This window comes from Cibotium barometz, chromosome 2 (assembly GCF_041138505.1).
Source record: "Cibotium barometz isolate CiBa-2024 chromosome 2, ASM4113850v1, whole genome shotgun sequence".
In the NCBI taxonomy this organism is placed as follows: Eukaryota; Viridiplantae; Streptophyta; class Polypodiopsida; order Cyatheales; family Cibotiaceae; genus Cibotium; species Cibotium barometz.
Genome location: NC_141047.1, coordinates 43,283,605 through 43,292,287, shown reverse-complemented (window position 1 = coordinate 43,292,287; position 8,683 = coordinate 43,283,605). Strand labels below are relative to the sequence as shown.

At 38.9% G+C, this 8,683-nt stretch overlaps 1 pseudogene across 1 annotated transcript; it reads left to right on the top strand.

The window, feature by feature from the left end:
- The first annotated feature begins 3,693 nt into the window (after positions 1-3,693).
- Positions 3,694-7,110, top strand: LOC147641103 (putative protein phosphatase 2C 60; annotated as a pseudogene). The gene is made up of 4 exons (XR_015268870.1): positions 3,694-5,695; positions 5,789-6,150; positions 6,304-6,540; positions 6,746-7,110. The product of XR_015268870.1 is annotated as a putative protein phosphatase 2C 60 (transcript).
- The last annotated feature ends 1,573 nt before the right edge of the window (positions 7,111-8,683 follow it).

The following is an 8,683-nucleotide window of genomic DNA, read 5'->3' as shown; positions in this document are numbered from 1 at the left end:
GCCTATTAAGGATACTTTATCTAATGGAGCAAATATATGAGCTAATGGATCAGATATATGATCTTTTGAGCTAAACATCTTGCCTTATCACTAATCATTTTGCTAATGCAACCTATCCTAAGGCAAGTTAAAAAAAGCTCAAGTGAAGGTTTTCATACATGGCAAGTAAAAAAAACTCAAGTTTGTTCTCATGAAAGATGGGGGGGTAGTGGAAGGGAAAAATGTCCTGATTTAGAAGGGGAAGATAAAAGATTTTGGTTGGGACTCGAGAGGAGATGAGAGAGCTCTTGGAATCATTACGCATTAGGGCTAGGTGATAGTTTCATCCATCACATTGCATTAGAAGAAAAAGGAGCAAAAGAACTACAAAATAAGTCTAAAATTTTATTTTTTTGGGGTTGGACATCAAAGAAAGTGAGTCACTCCAAGCATGGGTCCATGTGCAGGCCAAAAGTAGGCACCTAGAAGAAGTAGGAAAGGATGCCAAATGGGTGCTCACTTCAAGGGAGATGCTTCAAGGGAGATGGTGCTCAGATCTAGAAACAATTAGGGGATGCTCAACCAAGCTTATGGGGCATGTTTAATGGCTAATGGAGATTTACTCAAGCCTATAAAAAGGCACTCTATCTAATGGATCAAATATATGAGCTTTTGAGCTAAACCATTTACCTTGTAATTATGCATTATTTTTATCATTAGCATTATCATTAGTGTTAATCTCTTTCTTGCTTTCTAGCATGTTAAGATGCTGATCCTAACTCATTTCTACACACCCTAATCAACTCTAGATGCAAATCTCAAGTCCTAACACCCTAGAGATTGTCCATCCCATTTCCACCACCCTAACACTCCATAGAATTCCTCTAGTTTCTCACTAGATGCAAATGTCAAGTTCTAACACCCTAGAGATTGTCTATCCCATTTCCACCACCCTAGCACTCCATAGAATTCCTCTAGTTCCTCATTAGGGGATCAACCTACACCAACATTCTTGATGGACCTGGCAAAGAAGGGTCTAAAAAGCTCAAACTAGTAGCACAAGAAATAGTAGCAAGCACTTCATTATACTAGTAGCACAAGAAATAGTAGCAAGCACTTCATTATACTAGTAGCTACTAGCAAGAAACTAAAATAAACAGTACCAATTTTGAAATATTAAAGCAAACTAGAAATAGTAGCAACAAGCACTTCATTATAGTAGTAGTTGGATAAGAAATTAAAATAAATGATACCAATCTAGTCGAATGCTCAAGTGAATGTATCATTGTGTTTGTGCACACGTATGCATGATTGAGACTCAAAAGGTGAGAGGGTTTTATCAACACAAGCCTGCAATATGAGTTTTTTCCTCATCATGGCGCTCTATGTAGATCAAAAATTTGGTGAGGGAATGCATTTGTGGGGTGTTCGCTATACCTTTTTTTAATCAATAAAGTGGACCTGTTAACTCAATAAAAGTGGACCCCCATTAACTCAATAAAAGGCTTAATATTAGTGTTCACTAAAAATAATTTCCTCAACAAACCATAAGACTTACAACTTCTTCTTTTTTGTTTTTAAAATAAAAAAATATTTATCCAAAATGACTAAATTAATTTATAGATTTGTGAATTTGAGAAAATCAACTTTACACTTTTGAAACAAAAACAATGCATGCACGATGTATATATAGTTTGCAATTTTTTTTTAAAATGAGTGGTGCTTTAAATTTAATGTGAATAAGGAACTTTATAGTAAATAGATGGGGCTAGTGAAAATATAGCATCATTTTTACGAAAATTAGGAGGACTTTATTTAAGAAATTATGTACATGTTCGTGTTTTCAAAATGGCAAATTGTGAACTAATCTCCATTTTGGTTTAACTCCTTACATCTTCCAACTTGCCACTGTAATAACCACCATTATTTTCTTTCACATAGACTATTTGTTTACCTAAAGGTCTTCTTTCCACGGTGAACAATTTAGAAATAGTCTCACTAGAATCTTGAGGAATGATCCAAAAGTAGTCTTACAAGAATCCTCCTTCCCATGAGGGACGATCTACAAGTAGTCTTTTTTCCATGAAGAACGATCTACAAGCAACCTTCTTTCCATGAGGAATGATCTATAAGTACTCTTCTTTCCACCACAAGAAACAATTTAGACATAGTCTCACTAGAATCCTTCTTCCCATGAGGAACGATTTACAAGTAATCTCACAGGAATACCTTGCTATTAAAAGAAAACAAGATAATTACTTGATTGATAGCCCCTCATAATTTTAAAAAGACATCCATAAGAGTATACTATATTGGAAAGAGACATAGAATTTAAAGTTATAGTTGAGTATTAAAAAACAAGATTCTTCCATCTTGATTTATTAATAAGAGAAATGGTCCCTTTTAGTTAATTGCTTAAACTTCACGTTTCAAAACTTACTAGCATTGTTTTGAAGGAGTTTAATATGTTTTTAAACGATATGTCAAACTTGTTGATTAAGGATATTTTGTAAAATTTAAACATGTGTACACTTTCTAAGGGCTTCTTTTTCAAGAGAACTCTACGTTTCTTGAACCTATGATATATGGGGAAAATTATGAAATCTAATCAATCATAAAAAGGAGGAAAGCACAAGGTGATCCCATGTGCACACGTGGGGGTGGGGGTCAGTGGTTGGGGGGTTGTTAGGCGACATATTTTTCTAAGAAAGTGTGTCCTTCGGAAAGCAATCTTATCCACACATACACAATCAATCCATTGACTTTGTATTACAAAGGTGGTGGTGGTGCCATGAGTTGTATTGGAAAGGTGGGCATGGTGGTGTCATGATTTCAAATTAAAAGGTATCTTTAGATTGTTGACTCCATGATTTTTATTTAATTTTGAAGGGGCAAAGTATGTATCTTAAAGGGGATTTTAAAGGAGGTGCTTGACCAAAAAAAAAAGAGCGTCTTTAATCTATTTTATAATTAAGCTAGCTAACTTATTGGAGATCATGTCCATGTGTGACAAATTTAAAGAGTTTCAAATATCAAAGAGATGTACATTATAATAAAATTTGCTTGAGAAGAAAGATTTTAACATAAGTACTTTCCACCTGCTTACAATTTCAGATGTTTGGTTTTGTACTAAACAAGAGCTTCAAGCTAAAATACATTAAATGAGTAAAACCTTTACATTAGTAAAGGGGGTTCTCATTGATATTTTTAAATCACTTTAGTTGTCTTTTTTTTAGAAGTTATTGTCTTGTTTGTAAAGTGCCATCATCCCCAACATCTACAAGACTAGGTTTGGAATTAAAAAAAAAAACACTCACTAAAGCAATGGCTCTTTTTCATAAGCTATAAGAGTTTTGTTATAAGGACTTGCTCTAATTTTTTTTTGTTTTTTTTTTTGGGGGGGGGGGGGGGGGGAGGGGAGATATCAAACACCAAGTAGGATGATCATCTCCTTTATTCAAAACATTAGTTTTGTTATTAGTTAACAATTGAAAAACCTTTTTTAATTATGAACATTTTCATGATTAAGTTTTTTTTCAACTTGATTTTTTAAAAGTACCTTGTTGCGACATGCACACCTTCCTAAAGGGGCTGTGTAAAAAGAAAGTAGTCTATGAAGTTACTCAACTTACAGGGAATTGTAATCTTCTTCTATTCATTGTCTAAGAAATTCGTTACTACGGAATGAGAGGTTGGGGTGCTCATGCCATGCTTTTTTACATTGACAATTTGCCATGTGGCAAACCCTAAATTTAAGGTTGCAAACTTACAAGTTATGCAAACCTTCATGTAGCAGATTCACAAATAATTATATTTCACTCTTCATGCACCAGGAGCCTAAGCCTAACCTAGATATGGATGAGTTATAGAACTGCTTGTTAGGTGTTTCCCCCATGGCCTAGAAAAAAAGGCCTAGAGGCGCCACGGATCGTACTGACGGAGGACATATTCGAAATTATTATCAGTCGTACTAATTACGTGGCTAATTACCTGATAAAACAAAGTCAAATAAGGAAAAAAAGCCTGGGGCGTGCCGTGACCTTCGGCATCGAAAGGACCCCAAACCTTGGACCCCTCTGCAGACGATTTGAAGCGCGTGCGCCTTCTTTTCAGGGCTTGTGCTTCTACGACACAGCGCGCGCACACTGCTCGCTGCTCACATATCGTGTTGGTGGTGGTGGTGGTGGTGGTGGCCCGCCTGCTCAGCATCATCGTCGTCATCGATTCATCCTCTCTGGCTTCCATCTCACATGATGCATCACCATTTCCCGCAACCAGACAACGCTCTCAGCCGCCATCGCCGCTCCTCGTGTGGCCCCTTCCTGAATCGACAACGTGCTTTTAGGATCCTCCATAAAAGCAGCAGCAGAGTCGACCTTGCAAATGCTTTGTAGGTACGGCCTGCTTTTGTTTTACCTGATATGATTCTTGAACTGCACCATGGCTCTGCCATCATCTCTAGAGTTGAGTTCTTTTCCTGCTGTGCTAGGGTTTCGGCACAGTTCTTGTCACGGCCGTGACTTCAACTTAGGGTTTTGGTCTTCTATGAGCGGCATCTCGCCATAGCCACGGCCACGATCTGAGAGCTGAACAAGCACCAGGATTTAGGAAAGCTCGGCGATGGCTGTTGTATGCTTTGCTAGGGTTTGCGGTTCTCTGTGGTAAGGGCAAGAAAAGCCATGGCATTGTGCTTACCGTGAGCTGGGGTCTTTACAGTTGCAAGTCGGTGCGTGCGTGCGCGTGCGCGTGCGTGTGTTTGGTGAGATTTGGTAGCCGCTAAACGCGTTTTTGTCACTCGGCCGGCTGTGGACGGCGAGGCTTCTCTTTCTTAATTGCTGCGGCATATACTTTCTTTTTCATATCTCGTCTTCGTCTTCATCTTCACCTTGACCTTCACCGTTGTCCTTTTCTTCTGCCCTCACTGCACACAGATAGCTCTTCGTTCTTCTTTTGATTTCTCAGCAGCAAAACTTCCGTACTTGATTCAGCCCCGTTGCCTCTCTACCTTCAAATTTGTCTCTCTGTCTTCCCTGATCTGCGTGCTCCCTGCCATAGCTTGGGCTCCTCTCTCTTTGTGCCAATCTAAATCTATCTTGTCTGCCTTTTCTTCATCTTTTACTGCTTGCTCTCCCATCTGCCTAGACTTCCCTCCATCCCTCTCCTCTCAATACAGCAGAACTCCCGCCTCACAAGAGGTCAGATGATTTGCATGAGGGTTTTCATCTCCAAAGAAAGAAAAGGCGAAGGCACTGCTGGCACTCACAGTTTGTTGGCAGATCAGAACTTAATTTTTCCCCGAGGACGGCCCCTCAATCCAAGTTAAAATATCAGCACAGGTCTGAGTGGGGTGCACATTCTGTGATTCTGTCTGTGAGTACAGTTGACAACCATTGACGGAGAAAGGCCACGAATACAAGTGCGTTTTTGACTTCGATGATGAGCATGTTCTCAGCTTGCTGGAAGCCGGTGGAGCGCTACCTCCAATCTGGTGCTGAGTTGGTTGATGGCCAGCAGGATGCTCTTCTGTGGCACAAAGATCTCACACAGTATGCAACTGGAGACTTCTCCATAGCTGTTGTACAGGCAAACCAGCTTTTAGAGGATCAAAGCCAGGTCAAGGTAGGACCTTACGGTACCCTCATTGGTGTATATGATGGTCATGGAGGTCCCGAAGCTTCTCGTTTTATCACAAATCATCTGTTTCCGAAAATTGAAGGTAAGATGCTGTAATCTGTTATGTGTTACTTATGTTGTTTGCATGACAAGGCATTCATGGTTGATGATGTCTGAACTAAAACTTCTTCTCCAGGTTTTGCGCAGGCATTAGGGGGCATGTCGGCCAAAGTTCTGAAGCAAGCATTTAGTGCGACGGAGGAAGAGTTTTTGGGCCTAGTAGATAAAAACTGGCGTTCCAAACCTCAAATAGTTTCAGTTGGATCTTGCTGCCTTGTAGGGGTGATAAATGGGAATGATCTGTTTGTGGCCAACCTTGGAGATTCCAGGGTTGTTTTGGGAACTTTTAGGCATGGCAAAGTGGTAGCAGTGAGGCTATCACAGGAGCACAACGCAGGCAATGTGGAGGTGCGTGAGGAGCTCAAAGCACAACATCCAGACGATTCACACATAGTCGTGCTCAAACACGGTGTTTGGCGAGTGAAAGGCATTATCCAGGTGGGCTTAAATTCTAACATGTGAAGTATACTACTTGCTCTATAGGTTATCACGTCCATTGGAGAATTCTTGGTGGTCAAAAATGGGGAAAAAAAGAGTCCAAAACGTCTGTCAAAAATCAAGCTTGCTTACATGATTTTGTAATCATTGCAGGTTTCCAGGTCTATTGGGGATGTGTATCTAAAGAAGCCAGAGTTCAATAGAGATCTGCTTTTGTCTCATGATGGGGTAGCTGTGTCTTTCAAGAAGCCTGTCTTGTCAGCAGAACCATCTCTGCATGAGAAGACACTTGCTCCTGAAGATCGCTTTTTGATTTTTGCATCAGATGGATTATGGGAACACATGACTGACCAAGAAGCTGTTGATATGGTGCACAGAGGCTCTCGAAATGTATGTTTTTCCTCATATCTTGTTATCAATTTGGCTGGTTATTTACACAAGGTAGCCCATGTCAGTGGTTGCCCATCCCATTGCCATGGTTGGGAATTTTGTGCGACCATTCTACTTATTCCAGTGGTTATTTTGCCTGTTTTGGTTTGGTTCTGTTGTTGATGATATTGTAGCCTACTGAGTGAGATTCTGCTGCTGTTAACAGGGTATTGCTAAAAGGCTAGTCCGAGCTGCTCTTCAGCAGGCTGCTAAAAAGCGTGAGATGCGCTATTCAGATCTTAAGAAGATCGAGCCAGGTGTTAGGCGTTTTTTCCATGATGATATCAGTGTTGTAGTTGTGTACCTTGACCATAGTTTGATGAACATGGCAGGGTCAAGCCCAAGGCCGAGGGCACGCAAGGTTTCTATGGACAGTGTGAATGCACCTGTAGATATTTTCTCTTCTTGACACACTGAAGAACATGCCCTTGGTCTAAGCAGCACTGATTGCTTTTGGTGAATAGAACAAAACAACCATGTAGTTTCGGTATTTATTAATTCTAATTTGTGTTGCCTTTTTGGGTTTGTGACACACAAGTTTGGAAAAGTCTATATTTCCTACTGAGATTTCCTTGCTTTTTTCTCAAGAACATGGATATTGCATATGCTTGTGTGTAGGACTTAACCAGGAACATCTACCAACAAGCCATAGGCACGCCACACCTTACCATTTGTTGCATGTGCTTAGAACAAGTCCCTTAAGAGTCCTAGAAGGAAAAACTCTTTATGACCATATACGAAGTCTAACCTTCGAGTTGCAGTTATTGCTATTATGGTGACATGTACATGCATTGCATCTTCCAATAGGTGAATGATTCTCGTTATGAAGAGCAACGAGTCTGTTCCATATTTTTAGTGGTGATCTACAAAACTCATGGAAATCTTGAGAGGAACAAAAGAGGCATTGGGCACTGCCCTGCCTTCATAGAGTGGGCTTGGTATTGCCCTCATAGAGGGGTTAAGAGCGGGCTGCTGCTACGATTCCTACTAGAGAATGTGCTACATAACTTGGCCTCTTCCCTACCGGCTTCTCTAAATTTTTTGGGTTGTGTTAATTCTGTTGTTATTTCTGCATGTATTTTATTGTTTTAAGTCTGTCCCATTTTTTGGGGTGATAAATGCTTCTATTTTTTTAAAATGAAATGATTAAATTAAATGCTTCTGTATTTGGAAAGTGAAATGATTAAATGATACCAAAGTCGGATTAAAATGGAGATGAAAGTTAATTAGTTTTAGAAATTATGAGTTGTTAAATCTAAACCTAAATATTTTGATCGTCCAATTGGTCAATACATTAACGACAACATGGTCAAAGAGATTTAACTTTATCTTAGCTTAAAATAAATGCACAATACTCTGAGATTCATGGATTGACAAAGTGTTTGGGTCTTTAAAAGATTAATAATTTTGAATAACTCCATTTTTAAAACAAGGAAAAAATTTAAGTCAATTAAATATATGGCATTCTAACTTTAGATAACTCATAACTTAATAACCAAAAATATAGGAACTATCAGAACAAAATTTGTCTAGAAATATCGTACAGGTAAAGATCAGATCATAATCATGTTGACCATTATTACTTTGACTTAATCACGATATCTTGCATAAGGCAAGACTATAACAAATATAACATATTTCCTGCTCGACTAGCATTACTAACATAACTAAGCACCCCTAACATAACTAAGCTGAAGTTAGCATTTCTTAAACCATGCCAAATATGGACATCACCAAAATAGCAATATCTATTCGATTGACATTCATTAAATCAAGCTACTATTCATAGCACCAAATTAGCAATACATATCATATTAACATATCCTAAACAAATATCAATGCTAGTGTTATGTTGGTGTCACAAAGTTTGCAATACATACTAGACTAGGTTTATTAAAGAATAGTGATAAACAAATATCAATGCTAGTGTTATGTTGGTGTCACAAAGTTTGCAATACATACTAGACTAGGTTTATTAAAGAATAGTGATGGTACCACCAAATTGGAGCTACCTACTAGACTTGTTATTATTCAAGAACAATTGGGCTAATGTGGTACCACCAACTTGGAGCCACCTACTAGACTTGTTATTATTCAAGACTCA